The 21,775-nt window shown below is 50.6% G+C and overlaps 1 long non-coding RNA gene across 3 annotated transcripts in view; it reads left to right on the top strand.

Moving 5' to 3' along the window:
• Nucleotides 1–3,232: 3,232 nt before the first annotated feature.
• The window catches only part of LOC134948658 (uncharacterized), a 256,854-nt gene continuing 238,311 nt past the window's right edge, over nt 3,233–21,775 (top strand). For 2 of the 3 annotated variants that reach the window (XR_010182995.1, XR_010182996.1), the window contains exon 1: nt 3,233–3,277. This is a non-coding gene — a long non-coding RNA (uncharacterized LOC134948658). The remainder of the gene's footprint in view (nt 3,278–21,775) is intronic. The other variant, XR_010182994.1, reaches the window with a different exon arrangement.

Genomic DNA, 21,775 nt, shown 5'->3' with positions numbered 1-21,775 from the left:
GCATCATCATTCAGCACACCATCACCTCCCCCTGCATCATCATTCAGCACACCATCACCTCCCCCTGCATCATCATTCAGCACACCATCACCTCCCCCTGCGTAATCATTCAGCACACCATCACCTCCCCCTGCGTAATCATTCAGCACACCATCACCTCCCCCTGCGTAATCATTCAGAAAAACCATCACCTCCCCCTGCATCATCATTCAGCACACCATCACCTTCCCCTGCGTAATCATTCAGAAAAACCATCACCTCCCCCTGCGTCATCATTCAGCACACCATCACCTCCCCCTGCATCATCATTCAGCACACCATCACCTTCCCCTGCATCATCATTCAGCACACCATCACCTCCCCCTGCGTCATCATTCAGCACACCATCACCTCCCCCTGCATCATCATTCAGCACACCATTACCTCCCCCTGCGTCGTCATTCAGCACACCATCACCTCCCCCTGCATTATCATTCAGCTCACCATCACCTCCCCCTGCGTCATCATTCAGCACACCATCACCTCCCCCTGCATCGTCATTCAGCACACGCCATCGCACTCTGCGTCTCTGTGTGTGTCCCATGCGCTGGGAGCCCATGCTGTTGCTGTCAGGGATACCGCACCTGAGCGCCCTGTGCTGGCATTCTGACAGAGAGGGTGGGATGTATTAAAATACATTGCTGCTCCTCGCCCCCTACCGCAGCGATGCTAATCACATATGTACTAACATATGCAACTAACACCACAATGTGGTAGACAGGCTCCCCTGTGATGTTGAATGGAGATACTCACACTGGTGGTGGGGGAGGGGGCATGGAGACACACACTGGAGGGGGGCGGCATGGAGACACACTGGTGGGGGGGATGTAGGGCATAGAGACACACACTGGAGGGGGGCGGCATGGAAACACTCTGGTGGGGGGATGTAGGGCATAGAGACACACACTGAAGGGGGTGGTGGGCATGGTGACACTGGTGGGGGACAGGGATATGGAGACACACACTGCTGATGGGGGTAGAGAGGCATGGAGACACACACTGCTAATCGGGGAGTGGGATATGGAGACACACACTGGAGGGGGTGGGGGCATGGAGACACACACTGCTGGTGGGGGGAGAGAGGCATGGAGACACACACTGCTATTCGGGGAGGAGGATATGGAGACACACACGGAGGGGGTGGGGGGCATGGAGACACACTGCTGATGAGGGTAGGGGCATGGAGACACACAGCTGATGAGGGGTAGGGGGCATGGAGACACACTGTTGATGAGGGTAAGGGGACATGGAGAGACACCCTGGTGGGGAGGGAGGGATATGGAGACACACACTGGTGGGGGGAGAGGGACATGGACACGTATACAGTCAGGGTCACGGTGACACACACACACACACACACACACACACACACACACACACACACACACCAGGGCCGGTTCCACACCTTGTGATGCCCAGTGCGAAAGTTTCCACTGCACCCCCCCGCAGCAGAACACTTAGTGCGTGCAAAAAAATAATAATAGGGGCGTGGCTTCATAGGGGAGGGGCGTGGCCACAGTCATGCTCACAGTAGCTGTGCCCCCAGTAGTTGTGCCGCCTAGTAGTTGTGCCCCAGTAGTTGTGCCCCCAGTAGTTGTGCCCCCCGTTGCTTTGCCCCCATTAGTTGTGCCCCCTGTAGATGTGCCCCCTGTAGATGTGCCCCCAGTAGTTGTGCCCCCAGTTGCTTTGCCCCCAGTAGTTGTGCCCCGTTTCTTTGCCCCAGTAGTTGTGCCCCCTCTTTCTTGCCCCCAGTAGTTGTGCTCCCTGTTGCTTTGACCCCTGTCGCTGTGCCCCCTGTCGCTGCTTACAAAAATACACGCACAAAAATAAAAATAAACAATACTTACCACTGCCCCGCTCCTGCTTCCCGACCACTGCTGCTGCTCCGTGTGGCCACCGGCTCCTCTATATGGGAGAGACGTCATGACGTTTTTCCCATAGCAGCACCGCACAGACACTAAAGCAGTGGTTCTCAAACTCGGTCCTCAGGACCCCACACGGTTCATGTTTTCCAGGTCACCCAGCAGATGCACTGTGCATCACCAACTGTCATATTTTCAAAATCTACAGGTGATCTGCAAAACATGAACCGTGTGGGGTCCTGAGGACCGAGTTTGAGAACCTGTGCACTAAAGGTCAATACTGACCTCTAGTGTCTGTCCCTGGGGCCGGCTGCAGCGGACGCCCACATTGCCCACGGCATCTCCTGCAGCCGTGGAGCGGGGACCGGGTAGGCAGCGGTGCCTGCGGGGTTACTGCGGCCACGCCCCCAGGCCGCAGCGCCCCGGGCGAAGGCACTGCTTGTGCACACCAAGAACCGCTCCTGACACACACACAGGTGCCCTCACCTTGATGACTTGTAGCCTCAAGCTGCTGCTCCCTCCTCTTCCACGCTGCCAGCCAGGGCCCAGGAGAAGAGCTGTAGAAGATGCTGCTGTTGCCCCGCCCCCTACTCGGGTCATATGAGCATGTGCTGGGTTCCACCAATCGGGGCTCAGCACATGCTCCTCTGACCCCCACTGTCAGCAGCTTTCTCTCTGCTTCTGCTGCTCACTATCACAGAGCAGGCACCCAGCATCAGCAGCACATTGATGGAGGCGGGCGGGCGAGCAGGTACAATGCCCTGGCCAGTGGCACCCCCTTCTACTGGGCCTGCCACGGTGCCCAGGGCACATGCCCTGCTCGACCCCCCTTAGTTACTCCTCTGCTTTCGATAGGTAGTTTTTGTCAGAGAAAGACGTGCAGAAATGTTCTCATACTTAGACATTTTTGATGATATTTCTCATTATTACAGCAGGTCGGGGAGCACCTATTGTGCAACTGAAGGTAAGTCCCATCTTCCTACACATTGCTAATCTTCTCTATTCTCTCCGTGGCCTTACATCAGCCACACATGTAGGTGTCTCCGCAGACCATGCCGGTGTCCAGGGGACAGAAGACCCTTATGTTCCTACAGACACAGGTAACTAACAGTGATGAAAGTCAGACATATATGTGCTATGTGTTAGTAATAGGGATCAGTGACATCTTCCGCTGGCAGCAGCTGGGTGGCATTGGGGCATCATTTGTCTAGTATTGCGCTTATGCCCATAAGGAATTGATCTATGTGTAACACAGCTGTAAATGACATGACGCTTATTCACAGAACCTGTTTCTTTCTTGCAGGATTGCTGATTGCCGCTACATGTTTCTACTTCTTCTCATTGGTGGTAATGCTGGCCTTCTGCATTTACATCTGGTAAGTCAGTGATATCATTTACAGATAAAGGGGGTCATTCTGACCCAATCGCTTGCTGCGTTTTAGCGCAACAGAGCAAACGGGTCCTTACTACGCATGCGCCGGCACCGTAGTGCACCGGCGCACGCCAGACGGCCGAAGGCCATAGCAGGGATGTGATCGCCTCTGCCTGATTGACAGGCAGAGTCGATCGCTGGGCGGGAGGGGGTGGAACGGCGGCGATTGTCCGCTGTTTCGTGGGATTTGGCCTGGACACCGCAGGCAAGAAATGGCATCAGAGCCCCCTACTACATGTAAAACAGGAGCAGTGCACACCTTAGGCGTGCGCAAAAAAAATAAGGGTGTGGCTTTGTGTGGAAGGGGTGTGGCCACAAAATAATACCAAATCAGTGCACAGTAGTCTCCATTATTCAAATTACACCGCACGGTAGCACCCCTACACCAGGTAGAGCCCCTTTTACACCTTATGGCAGATAGATTTCCCTTTTTACACATTGCGGCAGACAGCGTCAACCTTTTACACATTACGGCAGACAGCGTCCCCTTTTTTCCACATACGGCAGACAGCGTCCCCTTTTTTCCACATTACGGCAGACAGCGTCCCTGTTTCTCTGACGTCCTAGTGGATGCTGGGGACTCCGTAAGGACCATGGGGAATAGCGGCTCCGCAGGAGACTGGGCACAAATAGAAAGCTTTAGTACTACCTGGTGTGCACTGGCTCCTCCCCCTATGACCCTCCTCCAAGCCTCAGTTAGATTTTTGTGCCCGAACGAGAAGGGTGCACACTAGGGGCTCTCCTGAGCTTCTTAGTGAAAGTTTTAGTTTAGGTTTTTTATTTTCAGTGAGACCTGCTGGCAACAGGCTCACTGCATCGAGGGACTAAGGGGAGAAGAAACGAACTCACCTGCGTGCAGAGTGGATTGGGCTTCTTAGGCTACTGGACACCATTAGCTCCAGAGGGACCGATCACAGGCCCAGCCTTGGAGCTCGGTCCCAGAGCCGCGCCGCCGGCCCCCTTACAGAGCCAGAAGAAAATCGGCGGTAGAAGACATCCTGTCTTCCACAAGGTAGCGCACAGCACTGCAGCTGTGCGCCATTGCTTCTCAGCACACTTCACACTCCGGTCACTGAGGGTGCAGGGCGCTAGGGGGGGGCGCCCTGAGCAGCAATAGAAACACCTTGGCTGGCGAAAAATGCATCACATATAGCCCCAGGGCTATATGGATGAATTTTAACCCCTGCCAGTTTTCCACAAAAAAGCGGGAGAAAGGCCGCCGAGAAGGGGGCGGAGCCTATCTCCTCAGCACACAGGCGCCATTTTCCCTCACAGCTCCGCTGGAAGGACGTCTCCCTGACTCTCCCCTGCAGTCCTACACTACGGATAAGGGTAAAACAAGAGAGGGGGGCACTAATTAGGCGCAATATTAACAATAGAGCAGCTATAAAGGGAGAAACACTTATATAAGGTTGTCCCTATATATATATATATATATATATAGCGCTCTGGTGTGTGCTGGTATACCAGACCCTCCAACATGACCCGCCCCACTAGGTACAAAATGCTCTGTTTCTGGACTTCCCTCTTAATTTATGATTTCCATCACCTGTGTTGAACTAGCTAAATGATGAGAAAGCCGTTTCCTTACTGGTGATGGAAATCATAAATTAAGAGGGAATTCCAGAAACAGAGCATTTTGTACCTAGTGGAGCGGGTCATGTTGGAGGGTATGGTATACTCTCCCTCTGTCTCCCCAAAGGGCTAGTGGGGTCCTGTCCTCTAACAGAGCATTCCCTGTGTGTGTGCTGTGTGTCGGTACGTTGTGTCGACATGTATGAGGAGGAAAATGATGTGGAGGCGGAGCAATTGCCTATAATAGAGATGTCACCCCCTAGGGAGTCGACACCTGAGTGGATGGCTTTATGGAAGGATTTACGTGACAGTGTCAGTTCTTTACAAAAGACAGTTGATGACATGAGACAGCCAGCTAATCAGCTAGTGCCTGTCCAGGCGTCTCAAAAACCATCAGGGGCTCTAAAACGCCCGTTACCTCAGATGGTAGATACAGACATCGACACGGATACTGACTCCAGTGTCGACGGTGAGGAGACAAACGTGACTTCCAGTAGGGCCACACGTTACATGATCACGGCAATGAAGGAGGTTTTAAACATTTCTGATACTGCAAGTACCACTAAAAAGGGTATTATGTGGGGTGTGAAAAAAACTACCCGTAGTTTTTCCTGAATCAGATTAATTAAATGAGGTGTGTGATGAAGCGTGGGTTTCCCCCGATAAAAAACTGATAATTTCTAAAAAAATTATTGGCATTATACCCTTTCCCGCCAGAGGTTAGGGCACGTTGGGAAACACCCCCTAGGGTGGATAAAGCGCTCACACGCTTATCAAAACAAGTGGCGTTACCGTCTCCTGATACGGCCGCCCTCAAGGAACCAGGTGATAGAAAACTGGAGAATATCCTAAAATGTATATACACACATACTGGTGTTATACTGCGACCAGCAATCGCCTCAGCCTGGATGTGCAGCGCTGGGGTGGCTTGGTCGGATTCCCTGACTGAAAATATTGATACCCTGGATAGGGACAGTATATTGTTAACTATAGAGCATTTAAAAGATGCATTTCTATATATGCGAGATGCACAGAGGGATATTTGCACTCTGGCATCAAGAGTGAGTGCGCTGTCCATTTCTGCCAGAAGAAGTTTATGGACGCGACAGTGGTCAGGTGATGCGGATTCTAAACGGCATATGGAAGTATTGCCTTATAAAGGGGAGGAGTTATTTGGGGTCGGTCTATCGGACCTGGTGGCCACGGCAACGGCTGGGAAATCCACTTTTTTACCCCAGGTCGCCTCTCAGCATAAAAAGACGCCGTCTTATCAGGCGCAGTCCTTTCATCCCCATAAGGGCAAGCGGGCAAAAGGCTCCTCATTTCTGCCCCGGGGCAGAGGAAGGGGAAAAAGACTGCAACAGACAGCCAATTCCCAGGAGCAGAAGCCCTCTCCCGCTTCTGCCAAGTCCTCAGCATGACGCTGGGGCCTTACAAGCGGACTCAGGCACGGTGGGGGCCCGTCTCAAGAATTTCAGTGCGCAGTGGGCTCACTCGCAAGTGGACCCCTGGATCCTTCAGGTAGTATCTCAGGGGTACAAATTGGAGTTCGAGACGTCTCCCCCTCGCCGTTTCCTGAAGTCTGCTTTACCAACGTCTCCCGCCGACAGGGAGGCAGTATTGGAGGCAATTCACAAGCTGTATTCCCAGCAGGTGATAATCAAGGTACCCCTCCTGCAACAAGGGAAGGGGTATTATTCCACGCTGTTTGTGATACCGAAGCCAGACGGCTCGGTGAGACCTATTTTAAATCCGAAGTCTTTGAACACTTACATACAAAGGTTCAAATTCAAGATGGAGTCACTCAGGGCAGTGATCGCGAACCTGGAAGAGGGGGACTATATGGTGTCTCTGGACATCAAAGATGCCTACCTCCATGTCCCGATTTACCCTTCTCATCAAGGGTACCTCAGGTTTGTGGTTCAGGACTGTCACTATCAGTTTCAGACGCTGCCGTTTGGATTATCCACGGCACCCCGGGTCTTTACCAAGGTAATGGCCGAAATGATGATTCTTCTTCGAAGAAAAGGCGTTTTAATTATCCCTTACTTGGACGATCTCCTGATAAGAGCAAGATCCAGAGAACAGTTAGTAGTCGGAGTAGCACTATCTCAAGTAGTGCTACGGCAGCACGGCTGGATTCTAAATATCCCACAATCGCAGCTGATTCCGACGACACGTCTGCTGTTCCTAGGGATGATTCTGGACACAGTCCAGAAAAAGGTGTTCCTTCCGGAGGAGAAGGCCAGGGAGTTATCCGAACTAGTCAGAAACCTCCTGAAACCAGGACAAGTCTCAGTGCATCAATGCACAAGAGTCCTGGGAAAGATGGTAGCTTCCTACGAAGCGATTCCATTCGGCAGGTTCCACGCAAGAACGTTCCAGTGGGATCTGCTGGACAAATGGTCCGGATCGCATCTTCAGATGCATCAGCGGATAACCCTGTCCCCAAGGACAAGGGTGTCTCTTCTGTGGTGGTTGCAAAGTGCTCATCTTCTAGAGGGCCGCAGATTCGGCATTCAGGACTGGGTCCTGGTGACCACGGATGCCAGCCTGAGAGGCTGGGGAGCAGTCACACAAGGAAGAAATTTCCAGGGTTTGTGGTCAAACCTGGAGACATCACTTCACATAAATATACTGGAGCTAAGGGCCATTTACAATGCTCTAAGCCTAGCAAGACCTCTGCTTCAAGGTCAGCCGGTGTTAATCCAGTCAGACAACATCACGGCAGTCACCCACGTAAACAGACAGGGCGGCACAAGAAGCAGGAGGGCAATGGCAGAAGCGGCAAGGATTCTTCGCTGGGCGGAAAATCATGTGATAGCACTGTCAGCTGTGTTCATTCCGGGAGTGGACAATTGGGAAGCAGACTTCCTCAGCAGGCACGACCTCCACCCGGGGGAGTGGGGACTTCATCCAGAAGTCTTCCACATGATTGTGAACCGTTGGGAAAAACCAAAGGTGGACATGATGGCGTCCCGCCTCAACAAAAAACTGGACAGGTATTGCGCCAGGTCAAGGGACCCTCAGGCGATAGCTGTGGACGCTCTGGTAACACCATGTGTGTATCAGTCAGTGTATGTGTTCCCTCCTCTGCCTCTCATACCCAAGGTACTGAGAATTATAAGACAGAGAGGAGTAAGAACTATACTCGTGGTTCCGGATTGGCCCAGAAGGACTTGGTACCCGGAACTTCAAGAAATGCTCACAGAGGACCCGTGGCCTCTGCCTCTAAGAAGGGACCTGCTCCAGCAAGGTCCATGTCTGTTCCAAGACTTACCGCGGCTGCGTTTGACGGCATGGCGGTTGAATGCCGAATCCTAAAGGAAAAAGGCATTCCGGAGGAAGTCATTCCTACCCTGATCAAAGCCAGGAAGGATGTGACCGCACAGCATTATCACCGCATTTGGCGAAAATATGTTGCGTGGTGCGAGGCCAGGATGGCCCCGACGGAGGAATTTCAACTGGGTCGATTCCTGCATTTCCTGAAAACAGGAGTGTCTATGGGCCTCAAATTGGGGTCATTAAGGTTCAAATTTCGGCCCTGTCGATTTTCTTCCAGAAAGAATTGGCTTCAGTTCCTGAAGTCCAGACTTTTGTCAAGGGAGTACTGCATATACAGCCCCCTTTTGTGCCTCCAGTGGCACTTTGGGATCTCAATGTAGTTTCGGGATTCCTCAAATCACATTGGTTTGAACCGCTCAAATCGGTGGATTTGAAATATCTCACATGGAAAGGGACCATGCTGTTGGCCCTGGCCTCGGCCAGGCGAGTGTCAGAGTTAGCGGCTTTGTCTTACAAAAGCCCATATCTGATTTTCTATTCGGACAGGGCAGAACTGCAGACTCGTCCTCAGTTTCTCCCTAAGGTGGTGTCGGCGTTTCACCTGAACCAATCTATTGTGGTGCCTGCGGCTACTAGGGACTTGGAGGACTCCAAGTTGCTAGACGTTGTCAGAGCCCTGAAAATATGTATTTCCAGGACGGCTGGAGTCAGGAAATCTGACTCGCTGTTTATCCTGTATGCACCAAACAAGCTGGGTGCTCCTGCTTCTAAGCAGACGATTGCTCGCTGGATTTGTAGTACAATTCAGCTTGCACATTCTGTGGCAGGCCTGCCACAGCCAAAATCTGTAAATGCCCACTCCACAAGGAAGGTGGGCTCATCTTGGGCGGCTGCCCGAGGGGTCTCGGCTTTACAACTTTGCCGAGCTGCTACTTGGTCAGGGGCAAACACGTTTGCAAAATTCTACAAATTTGATACCCTGGCTGAGGAGGACCTGGAGTTCTCTCATTCGGTGCTGCAGAGTCATCCGCACTCTCCCGCCCGTTTGGGAGCTTTGGTATAATCCCCATGGTCCTTACGGAGTCCCCAGCATCCACTAGGACGTCAGAGAAAATAAGAATTTACTTACCGATAATTCTATTTCTCGTAGTCCGTAGTGGATGCTGGGCGCCCATCCCAAGTGCGGATTGTCTGCAATACTTGTACATAGTTACCAAAAATCGGGTTATTGTTGTAGTGAGCCATCTTTTCTAGAGGCTCCTCTGTTATCATGCTGTTAACTAGGTTCAGATCACAAGTTATACGGTGTGATTGGTGTGGCTGGTATGAGTCTTACCCGGGATTCAAAATCCTTCCTTATTGTGTACGCTCGTCCGGGCACAGTATCCTAACTGAGGCTTGGAGGAGGGTCATAGGGGGAGGAGCCAGTGCACACCAGGTAGTACTAAAGCTTTCTATTTGTGCCCAGTCTCCTGCGGAGCCGCTATTCCCCATGGTCCTTACGGAGTTCCCAGCATCCACTACGGACTACGAGAAATAGAATTATCGGTAAGTAAATTCTTATTTTTTCTACATTACGGCAGACAGCGTCCCCTTTTTCACACACTACGGCAGACAGCGTCCCCTTTTTTACCCATTAAATCAGGCAGCGTCTCCTTTTTTACACATTACGGCAGACAGCGTCCCGCTTTTTTACACATTACGGCAGACAGTCCCCACTTTTTACATATTGACAGGATAGATAGATAGATAGATAGATAGATAGATAGATAGATAGATAGATAGATAGATAGATAGATAGATAGATAGATAGAATAGACATACTTACTGTTCCCGCTGGCTCAGGCTCCTCGTGCAGCTTCTGGCACATCCCGGGCAGCCAGAGAGAAGGAGGAGGAGGAGGAGGGAGGGGCACTCGGGAGCCGCAGCAGCACCGTGTAATTGGTGGAGGCACTGCTGCTGATGGTCCTCTCCTTCACCATAGGCTGCCCTCCGCCGCTGTGAATGTTGGACAGTGGCGGAGGGCAGCCTATGGTGAAGGAGAGGGACAGCAGCAACAGCGCCTCCACCAATTACAAAGAGCTGCTACGGCTCCCTCCTCCGCCTCCCTCCTCCTCCTTCACCCCCCCTCGTAATCAGTGCGCCCCTCTCCTCGGCGGCGGCGGCACACAGCGGCAGCCAGGCGGCATGTAATGAGTCAGTTTGACTCATTACATGCCGCTCTGGCTTTGGGCCCTTGGACAGTGGCGGGCCCCAGTGCATGGCACTGCCTGCACTGGTGGTAGTTCCGCCACTGCTATGGGGGTAATTCAGACTGGATCACTGCAGCGGCAGCGATCGCAGTCTGAAGCCCTTTGTGGAGTGTGCAGGCCACCCCGGGAGGCCCGATGAGATGCTAATAGCATTATGTTACTTTTATCTTTACCATAAGAAAGACAGCCACAGTAGGGAATGTTTTATCTCCTGGGACTGAGCTGTTCAACTAGAACTGTGCACTCCTGGCTTCAGTGTCAGCCCTGGGGGAATTACAAGGGTTATAAACTTTTCAGAGAAAGTTTAACCCCTTGCCAGGCTTGGACTGGCCCATAGGGGTACATGGGAAACCACTGGTGGGCCCTCTGCCTGCTCTAAGGATCAGGTTCCAGACTGTGCACTTGAATTATACATTATACACGTTACCTTATACTGGACTATGGTGTATTTTCTACAGTGCATTGCTGTTATTAATCTGGTACATTATCATGCATGCAGCAGCTGAATTTACTGTATATATTTATGAAGGGGCCCAGACATTGTACTCTCTAATGGTTGGTCAAACCAATGAGGTGGCAGGCCACACCCCCTCTGCAGACTGACCACACCCCTAAACATGGGCCCCTACCACTGCATTCCCCCGGTGGGCCATACATGACCCAGTCCGACACTGCCCCTTGCGATGAAGCGGTTCTCAGTTACCTGCCTCACCACAGACACACGACACTACATTTGGATCATGAAAAAGAATGTGCCACTTACTTTATTCCGCAGCCGGATCTGGCCCGTGATTCTAGCCAAGATGTACATTTTCAGGATCAGGAGAGTACTGTAGAACACGAAGGACAAAAAGATCTAATTTTCCATCTTGCTAGCCGGAATGAGTGCAGCAGCCACAGTAGCGGATCTTGCCACGGGCAAGCAGGACTTTTGCCCGGGGCGCCGCCTTCCGCCACTGCTGCCCGCAGTGTCCCCCGTCCGCCTCCGCTGCCCGCTGCCGTCCCCCTCCTGTGAAGGGAACTAGACGCAATGCGTCTAGTTTCCCTTCGTGGAGAGTAACTTTGCTGAGTGGTGCGCGATGACGTCATCGTGCACCGCACAGCAAAGGTCCTCTCCACGAAGGGAACTAGACCATAGCGTCTAGTTTCCCTTCGTGGAGAGGACCTTTTGCTGTGCGGTGCGCGATGACGTCTTTGCGCACCGCTCAGCATTCAAGCGGCGCTATCAATGTACAGGGGGCGTAACTGACCATGCCCCCTGTATTAGGCCACGCCCCTTTCCTGCCCGGGGCGCTCTGCGCCCTTGAACCGGCCCTGAGCAGCCACACAGTAGTGTGAATGTGAATCTCAGACAGCAGTAGAGGGAGGGAAGAGAGGAAACAGAAGGAGAGCTTTATTGACCAAAGAAAAAGAGGAAATTCAGCTGTGACCACAGAACAAACCAACATTATGTCTAAAAAATATCTATAAACTCGTCTACTGTACGCTGGAAATATTATTGATTAAAAGTAGAGATGAGCGGGTTCGGTTCCTCTGAATCCGAACCCGCCCGAACTTCAGCTTTTTTACCACGGGTCCGAGCAGGCTCGGATCCTCCCGCCTTGCTCGGTTAACCCGAGCGCGCCCGAACGTCATCATCCCGCTGTCGGATTCTCGCGAGACTCGGATTCTATATAAGGAGCCGCGCTTCGCCGCCATTTTCACACGTGCATTGAGATTGATAGGGAAAGGACGTGGCTGGCGTCCTCTCCGTTTAGATTAGACAGTCCACTTGAGTTGATTGATTGATTTACTAATTTGGGGGAGCATTAGGAGGAGTACTACTACTCAGTACAGTGCAGCAGAGTTTTGCTGATAGTGTGACCACCAGTTTAATTAATCCGTTCTCTGCCTGAAAAAAAACGATACAGTCACAGTCACATACCATATCTGTGCTCAGCCTGAGCAGCCTCAGTGTGCTGCATGATATATCATCTATGTATGTATATTATAATTATCTGACTGTGCTGAGTGCTCACTGCCAGTGCTCACACAGCTTAATTGTGGGGGAGACTGGGGAGCAGTTATAGCAGTAGTACAGTGCACACTTTTGCTGCCAGTGTGACCACTGAGACTGACCACCAGTATATTGTTTGTCTGCCTGAAAAAGTTAAACAAACACTCCTGTGGTGTTTTTTTTTTTTTTATTCTACAAACGCATTCTGCTGACAGTGTCCAGCAGGTCCGTCATTCATTATATTATATAAATATTTACCTGCAGTAGTGTTATATTTTTTTTGTTCATCTCTATCATCTTTATCATCTCTATATTAGCAGACACAGTACGGTAGTCCACGGCTGTGGCTACCTCTGTGTCGTCAGTGCTCGTCCATAATTGTATACCTACCTGTGGTGCGGTTTTTTTTTCTATCTTCTTCATACTAGTAGTTCAGCAGTCTGCTGACAGTGTCCAGCAGGTCCGTCATTATATTATATATACCTGCAGTAGTGATATATATATATCTTTTTTATATCATTATCATCTCTATACTAGCAGACACAGTACGGTAGTCCATGGCTGTAGCTACCTCTGTGTCGTCAGTGCTCGTCCATAATTGTATACCTACCTGTGGTTGGTTTTTTTTTTCTATCTTCTTCATACTAGTAGTTCAGCAGTCTGCTGACAGTGTCCAGCAGGTCCGTCATTATATTATATATACCTGCAGTAGTGATATATATATATATATATTTTATATCATTATCATCTCTATACTAGCAGACGCAGTACGGTAGTCCACAGCTGTAGCTACGTCTGTGTCGTCAGTGCTCGTCCATAATTGTATACCTACCTTTGGTGGGTTTTTTTTTTCTATCTTCTTCATACTAGTAGTTCAGCAGTCTGCTGACAGTGTCCAGCAGGTCCGTCATTATATTATATATACCTGCAGTAGTGATATATATATCTTTTTTATATCATTATCATCTCTATACTAGCAGACGCAGTACGGTAGTCCACGGCTGTAGCTACCTCTGTGTCGTCAGTGCTCGTCCATAATTGTATATCTACCTGTGGTGGGGTTTTTTTTTCTATCTTCTTCATACTAGTAGTTCAGCAGTCTGCTGACAGTGTCCAGCAGGTCCGTCATTATATTATATATACCTGCAGTAGTGATATAGAGATGATAATGATATAAAAAAGATATATATACTAGCAGACGCAGTACGGTAGTCCACGGCTGTAGCTACATCTGTGTCGTCAGTGCTCGTCCATAATTGTATACCTACCTGTGGTGGGTTTTTTTTTCTATCTTCTTCATACTAGTAGTTCAGCAGTCTGCTGACAGTGTCCAGCAGGTCCGTCATTATATTATATTTCTCTGACGTCCTAGTGGATGCTGGGAACTCCGAAAGGACCATGGGGAATAGCGGCTCCACAGGAGACTGGGCACAACTAAAGAAAGCTTTTAGGTCACCTGGTGTGCACTGGCTCCTCCCACTATGACCCTCCTCCAAGCCTCAGTTAGATTTTTGTGCCTGGCCGAGGCTGTTGCACACTAGGGGCTCTCCTGAGCTTCTAATAAGAAAGTATATATTTAGGTTTTTTATTTTCAGTGAGACCTGCTGGCAACAGGCTCACTGCAGCGAGGGACTAAGGGGAGAAGAAGCGAACCTACCTGCTTGCAGCTAGCTTGGGCTTCTTAGGCTACTGGACACCATTAGCTCCAGAGGGATCGACCGCAGGCCCGTTCTTGGTGTTCGGTCCCGGAGCCGCGCCGCCGTCCCCCTTACAGAGCCAGAAGCAAGAAGAGGTCCGGAAAATCGGCGGCAGAAGACATCAGTCTTCACCAAGGTAGCGCACAGCACTGCAGCTGTGTGCCATTGCTTCTCATACACACTTCACACTCCGGTCACTGAGGGTGCAGGGCAGCTTGGGGAGGGCGCCCTGAGCAGCAATAAAAACACCTTGGCTGGCAAAATAATCACAATATATAGCCCCAGAGGCTATATATGTGATAATTACCCCTGCCAGAATACAAAACATAGCGGGAGAAAAGTCAGCCGAAAAAGGGGCGGAGCTATCTCCCTCAGCACACTGGCGCCATTTCTCCCTCACAGCTCCGCTGGAAGGAAGCTCCCTGGCTCTCCCCTGCAATCTACACTGCAGAAAAGGGTAAAAAAGAGAGGAGGGGCACTAAATTTAGGCGCAGTATATATATAAGCAGCTATAGGGGACATAATTCAGTTAGTCCCTGCATTATATAGCGCTCTGGTGTGTGCTGGCATACTCTCACTCTGTCTCCCGAAAGGGCTTTTGTGGGTCCTGTCCTCTGCTAGAGCATTCCCTGTGTGTGTGCGGTGTGTCGGTACGGCTGTGTCGACATGTTTGATGAGGATAATTATGTGGAGGCGGAGCAAATGCCTATAGAAGTGATGTCACCCCCTGCGGGGCAGACACCTGAGTGGATGGACTTATGGAAGGAATTGCGTGCACGTGTCGACTCCTTACTTAAAAATTTTGACGACATGCCAAATGTGGGACAGCTGGCTTCTCAGCTCGTGCCTGTCCAGGCGTCTCAAAGACCGTCGGGGGCTCTAAAACGCCCGCTACCTCAGATGGCAGACGCAGATGTCGACACGGATACTGACACCAGTGTCGACGACGATGAGTCTAGTCTAATGTCCACTAAGGCCATTCGCTGCATGATTGAGGCAATAAAAGAGGTGTTACACATTTCTGATATAAACCCAGGTACCACTAAAAAGGGTGTTATGTTTGGGGAGAAAAAACTACCCGTAGTTTCTCTGACGTCCTAAGTGGATGCTGGGGACTCCGTCAGGACCATGGGGAATAGCGGCTCCGCAGGAGGCTGGGCACATCTAAAGAAAGCTTTAGGACTATCTGGTGTGCACTGGCTCCTCCCCCTATGACCCTCCTCCAAGCCTCAGTTAGATCTCTGTGCCCGTACAAGAAGGGTGCACACTAGGGGCTCTCCTGAGCTTCTTAGTGAAAGTTTTAGTTAGGTTTATTATTTTCAGTGAGACCTGCTGGCAACAGGCTCACTGCATCGAGGGACTAAGGGGAGAAGAAGCGAACTCACCTGCGTGCAGGATGGATTGGGCTTCTTAGGCTACTGGACATTAGCTCCAGAGGGACGATCACAGGTACAGCCTGGATGGGTCCCGGAGCCGCGCCGCCGGCCCCCTTACAGATGCCGAAGTCAGAAGAGGTCCAGAAATCGGCGGCAGAAGACGTTCCTGTCTTCATAAAGGTAGCGCACAGCACCGCAGCTGTGCGCCATTGCTCTCAGCACACTTCACACTCCGGTCACTGAGGGTGCAGGGCGCTGGGGGGGGGGGGCGCCCTGGGACGCAATGAATATACCTTTTTAATGGCTAAAAATACATCACATATAGCTCCTGGGCTATATGGATGTATTTAACCCCTGCCAGTATTCCATAAAAAAGCGGGAGATTAGGCCGCAGAAAAAGGGGCGGAGCCTATCTCCTCAGCACACAAGCGCCATTTCTCTCACAATTCAGTTGGAGGGAAAGCTCCCTGGCTCTCCCCTGCAGTCACTACACTATAGAAAGGGATAAATAAAGAGAGGGGGGCACTAATTAGGCGCAGTATTGTGTATACAGCAGCTATATAAGGGGAAAAACACTTATATAAGGTTATCCCTGTATTTATATATAGCGCTCTGGTGTGTGCTGGCAAACTCTCCCTCTGTCTCCCCAAAGGGCTAGTGGGGTCCTGTCCTCTATCACAGCATTCCCTGTGTGTGTGCTGTGTGTCGGTACGTTGTGTCGACATGTATGAGGAGAAAAATGATGTGGAGACGGAGCAGATTGCCTGTAATAGTGATGTCACCCCCTAGGGGGTCGACACCTGAGTGGATGAACTGTTGAAATTTACGTGACAGTGTCAGCTCTGTATTAAGACAGTTGATGACATGAGACAACCGGCTACTCAGCGTGTGCTTGTCCAGACGTCTCATGGGCCGTCAGGGGCTCTAAAGCACCCGGTACATCAGACGGCAGATACAGACGCCGACACGGATACTGACTCCTGTGTCGACGGTGAAGAGACAAACGTGATTTCCAGTAGGGCCACACGCTACATGATTGAGGCAATAAAGAATGTTTTACACATTTCTGTTAATACGAGTACCACCAAAAAGGGGTATTATGTTCGGTGAGGAAAAACTACCTGTAGTTTTCCTGAACCTGAGAAATTAAATGAGGTGTGTGATGATGCGTGGTTTTTCCCCGATAACAACTAATAATTTCTAAAATGTTATTGGCATTATATCCTTTCCCGCTAGAGGTTAGGGTGCGTTGGGAACACCCCCTAGGGGGGATAAAGCGCTCACACGCTTGTAAGGGCTCTACCCTCTCCTGAGATGGCCGCCCTTAAGGATCCTGCTGATAGAAAGCAGGAGGGTATCCTAAAATGTATTTACACACATACTGGTGTTATACTGCGACCAGCAATAGCCTAAGCCTGGATGTGCAGTGCTGGGTTGGCGTGGTCGGATTCCCTGACTGGAAATATTGATACCCTAGAGAGGGACAGTATATTTTTGCCTATAAGAACATTTAAAAGATGCATTTCTATATATACGTGATGCACAGCGCAATATTTGCCGACTGGCATCAAGTCTAAATACGTTGTCCATTGCTACCAGTAGAGGGTTATGGACACGTTAGTGGTCAGGGGATGCGTATTCCAAACGGCATTTAAAAGTATTGCTTTATGAAGGGGAGGAGTTATTCGGGGTCGGTCTTTCAGACCTGGTGGCCACGGCAACAGCTGGGAAATCCACGTTTGTACCCCAGGTCGCCTCTCAACATGAGAAGACGCCGTATTATCAGGCGCAGTCTTTTCGTGGACAAGGGGCAAAAAGGTTCCTCATTTTCTGCCCCGTGACAGAGGGAGAGGAAAAAGGCTGCAGAAATCAGCCAGTTCCCAGGAACAGAAACCCTCTCCCGCCTCTGCCAAGCCCTCAGTATGACGCGGGGGCTTTACAAGCAGAATCAGGCACGGTGGGGGGGGGGGGGGGGGCGTCTCAATGAATTTCAGCGCGCAGTGGGCTCACGCGCAAGTAGACCCCTAAATCCGTCAGATGATATCTCAGGGCTACAAATTAGAATTCGAGACGTCTCCCTCTCGCCGTTTTCCTAAAATCGGCTTTACCGGTGTCTCCTTCTGAACGGAGACAGGTTTGGAAGCCAATCACAAGCTGTATTTCCAGCAGGTGATAATCATGGTACCCCTCCTGCAACAGGGAACGGGGTATTATTCCACACTGTTGTGGTACCGAAGCCAGACGGCTCGGTGAGACCGATTCAAAATCTAAAATCTTTGAACACTTACATACAGAGGTTCAAATTCAAGATTGAGTCACTCAGAGCAGTGATTGCGAACCTGGAAGAAGGGGACTACATGATGTCTCGGGACATCAAGGATGCTTACCTTCATGTAAAATTTACCCTTCTCACCAAGGGTACCTCAGGTTTATGGTACACAACTGTCACTATCAGTTCAGACGCTGCCGTATGGATTGTCCACGGCACCTCGGGTCTTTACCAAGGTAATGCCCGAAATGATGATATTCCTTCAAGGGAAAGGAATTTTAGTTATCCCTTACTTGGACGATTCCCTGATAAGGATAAGATCCAGGGAACAGTTGGAGGTCGGGGTAGCACTATCTCAGGTAGTGTTGCGCCAGCATGACTGGATTTCTCAATTTTCCAAAATCGCAGCTGGTTCCGACAACTTGTCTTCTGTTCCTAGGGATGATCCTGGACACAGTCCAGAAAAAGGTTTTTTCTCCCGGAGGAGAAAGCCAGGGAGTTATCCGAGCTAGTCAGGAACCTCCTAAAACCGAGCCAGGTCTCAGTGCATAAATGCACAAGGGTTCTGGGTAAAAAATGGTGGCTTCCTACGAAGCAATCCCATTTGGCAGATTCCACACAAGAACTTTCCAGTGGGACCTGCTGGACAAATGGTCCGGGTCGCATCTTCAGATGCATCAGCGGATAACCATGTCACCAAGGACACGGGTATCCCTCCTGTGGTGGTTGCAGAGTGCTCATCTTCTAGAGGGCCGCAGATTCGGCATTCAGGACTGGGTCCTGGTGACCACGGATGCCAGCCTGCGAGGCTGGGGAGCAGTCACACAGGGAAGGATTATCCAGGGTTTATGGTCAAGCCTGGAGACATCACTTCACATAAATATCCTGAAGCTAAGGGCCATTTACAATGCTCTAAGCTTAACAAGACCTCTGCTTCAAGGTCAGCCGGTGTTGATCCAGTCGGACAACATCACGGCAGTCACCCACAAAAACAGACAGGGTGACACAAGAAGCAGGAGGGCAATGGCAGAAGCTGCAAGGATTTTTCGCTGGGCGGAAAATCATGTGATAGCACTGTCAGCAGTAGTCATTCCGGGAGTGGACAACTGGGAAGCAGATTCCTCAGCACGGCCTCCACCCGGGAGAGTGGGCACTTCACCCAGAAGTCTTCCACATGATTATAAACCGTTGGGAAAAACTCGCCAGATATTGCGCCAGGTCAAGGGACCCTCAGGCAATAGCTGAAGACGCTCTGGTAACACCGTGGGGGTACCAGTCAGTGTATGTGTTCCCTCCTCTGCCTCTCATATCCAAGGTACTGAGATTGATAAAATGGAGAGGAGTAAGCACTATATTCGTGGCTCCGGATTGGCCAAGAACGACTTGGTAACCGGAACTTCAAGAGATGCTCACCGAGGATCCGGGGCCTCTATCTCTAAGAAGGGACCTGCTCTGGCAGGGACCCTGTCTGTTCCAAGACTTGCCGCGGCTGCGTTTTGACGGCATGGCGGTTGAACGCCGGATCCGGAAGGGAAAAAGGCATTCCGGATGAAGTTATCCCTATCCTGATCATAGCCAGGAAGGATGTAACCGCAAAACATTCTCACCGCATGTGGCGAAAATATGTTGCGTGATGCGAGGCCAGCAAGGCCCGACGGAGGAAATTCAACTGGGTCGATTCCTACATTTCCTGTAAACAGGAGTGTCTATGGGCCAAAATTTGGGGTCCATTAAGGTTAAAATTTCGGCTCTGTAAATTTTCTTCCAAAAAAGAACTAGCTTCAGTCCCTGAAGTTCAGACGTTGTAAAAGGGGTACTGCATATAAAGCCTAATTTTTGTGCCTCCAGTGGCATTTTGGGATCTCAATGTAGTTTTGGGTTCCAAAAAGTCACATTGGGTTGACCCACTTAAATCTGTGGAGTTAAAATATCTCACATGGGAAGTGGTCATACTGTTGGCCCTGGCCTGGGCCAGGCACGTGTCAGAATTGGCGGCTTTATCCTGTAAAAGCCCTTATCTGATTTCCATTCGGACAGGGGGGAATTGAGGACTCGTCCTCAGTTTCTCCCTAAGGTGGTTTTCAAGTGTTCACCTGAACCAACCTATTGTGGTGCCTGCGGCTACTAGGGACTTGGAGGACTCCAAGTTGCTAGATGTTGTCAGGGCCCTGAAAATATATGTTTCCAGGACGGCTGGAGTCAGGAAATCTGACTCGCTGTTTATCCTGTATGCACCCAACAAACTGGGTGCTCCTGCTTCTAAGCAGACTATTGCTTGTTGGATGTGTAGTACAATTCAGCTTGCTCATTCTGTGGCAGGCCTGCCACAGCCAAAATCTGTAAAAGCCCATTCCACAAGGAAAGTGGGCTCATCTTGTGCGGCTGCCCGAGGGGTCTCGGCTTTACAACTTTGCCGAGCAGCTACTTGGTCAGGGGCAAACACGTTTGCTAAATTCTACAAATTTGATACCCTGGCTGAGGAGGACCTGGAGTTCTCTCATTCGGTGCTACAGAGTCATCCGCACTCTCCCGCCCATTTGGGAGCTTTGGTATAATCCCCATGGTCCTGACGGAGTCCCCAGCATCCACTTAGGACGTCAGAGAAAATAATAATTTACTTACCGATAATTCTATTTCTCGTAGTCCGTAGTGGATGCTGGGCGCACATCCCAAGTGCGGATTGTCTGCAATGCTTGTACATAGTTATTGTTACAAAAATCGGGTTATTCTTGTTGTGAGCCATCTTTTCAGAGGCTACTTCGTTTGTTATCATACTGTTAACTGGGTTCAGATCACAAGTATTACGGTGTGATTGGTGTGGCTGGTATGAGTCTTACCCGGGATTCAAGATCCTTCCTTATTGTGTACGCTCGTCCGGGCACAGTACCTAACTGAGGCTTGGAGGAGGGTCATAGGGGGAGGAGCCAGTACACACCATGTGACCTAAAAAGCTTTTTAGATGTGCCCTGTCTCCTGCGGAGCCCGCTATCCCCCATGGTCCTGACGGAGTCCCCAGCATCCACTACGGACTACGAGAAATAGAATTATCGGTAAGTAAATTCTTATTTTTTACACATTACGGCAGACAGCGTCCCCCTTTTTTACACATTACATCAGACAGCGTCTCTTTTTTACACATTACGGCAGACAGCGTCCCGCTTTTTTACACATTACGGCAGACAGTCCCCACTTTTTACATATTAAGGCAGGATAGATAGATAGATAGATAGATAGATAGATAGAATAGACATACTTACTGTTCCCGCTGGCTCAGGCTCCTCGTGCAGCTTCTGGCACATCCAGGGCAGCCAGGGAGAAGAAGGAGGAGGAGGAGGGAGGGGGAGGAGGGAGCCGCAGCAGCACCGTGTAATTGGTGAAGGCACTTCTGCTGCTGGTTCTCTCCTTCACCATAGGCTGCCCTCCGCCACTGTGAATGTTGGGAAGCGCATCCCAGCATTCACAGCGGCGGAGGACAGCCTATGGTGAATGAGAGGGACAGCAGCAGCAGCGCCTCCACCAATTACAAAGCGCTGCTGAGGCTGCCTCCTTCACCTCCCTCCTCCTCCTTCACCCCCCCCCTCATAATCAGTGCGCCCCTCTCCTCGGCGGCGGCGGCACACAGCTACAGCCAGGCGGCATGTAATGAGTCAGTTTGATTCATTACATGCCGCTCTGGCTTTGGGCTCCTGGACAGTGGTGGGCCCCAGTGCATGGCACCGCCTGCACTGGTGGTAGTTCCGCCACTGCTATGGGGGTAATTCAGACTGGATCACTGCAGCGGCAGCGATCGCAGTCTGAAGCCCTTTGTGGAGTGTGGAGTGTGAGATGCTAATAGCATTATGTTACTTTTATCTTTACCATAAGAAAGACAGCCACAGTAGGGAATGTTTTATCTCCTGGGACTGAGCTGTTTAACTAGAACTGTGCACTCCTGGCTTCAGTGTCAGCCCTGGCGGAATTACAAGGGTTATAAACTTTTCAGAGAAAGTTTA

Source organism: Pseudophryne corroboree, chromosome 8, assembly GCF_028390025.1.
Source record: "Pseudophryne corroboree isolate aPseCor3 chromosome 8, aPseCor3.hap2, whole genome shotgun sequence".
NCBI classification, from domain to species: Eukaryota; Metazoa; Chordata; class Amphibia; order Anura; family Myobatrachidae; genus Pseudophryne; species Pseudophryne corroboree.
Note: the sequence above shows the minus strand (reverse complement) of the source record. Positions and strands in the feature narration are given on the sequence as shown.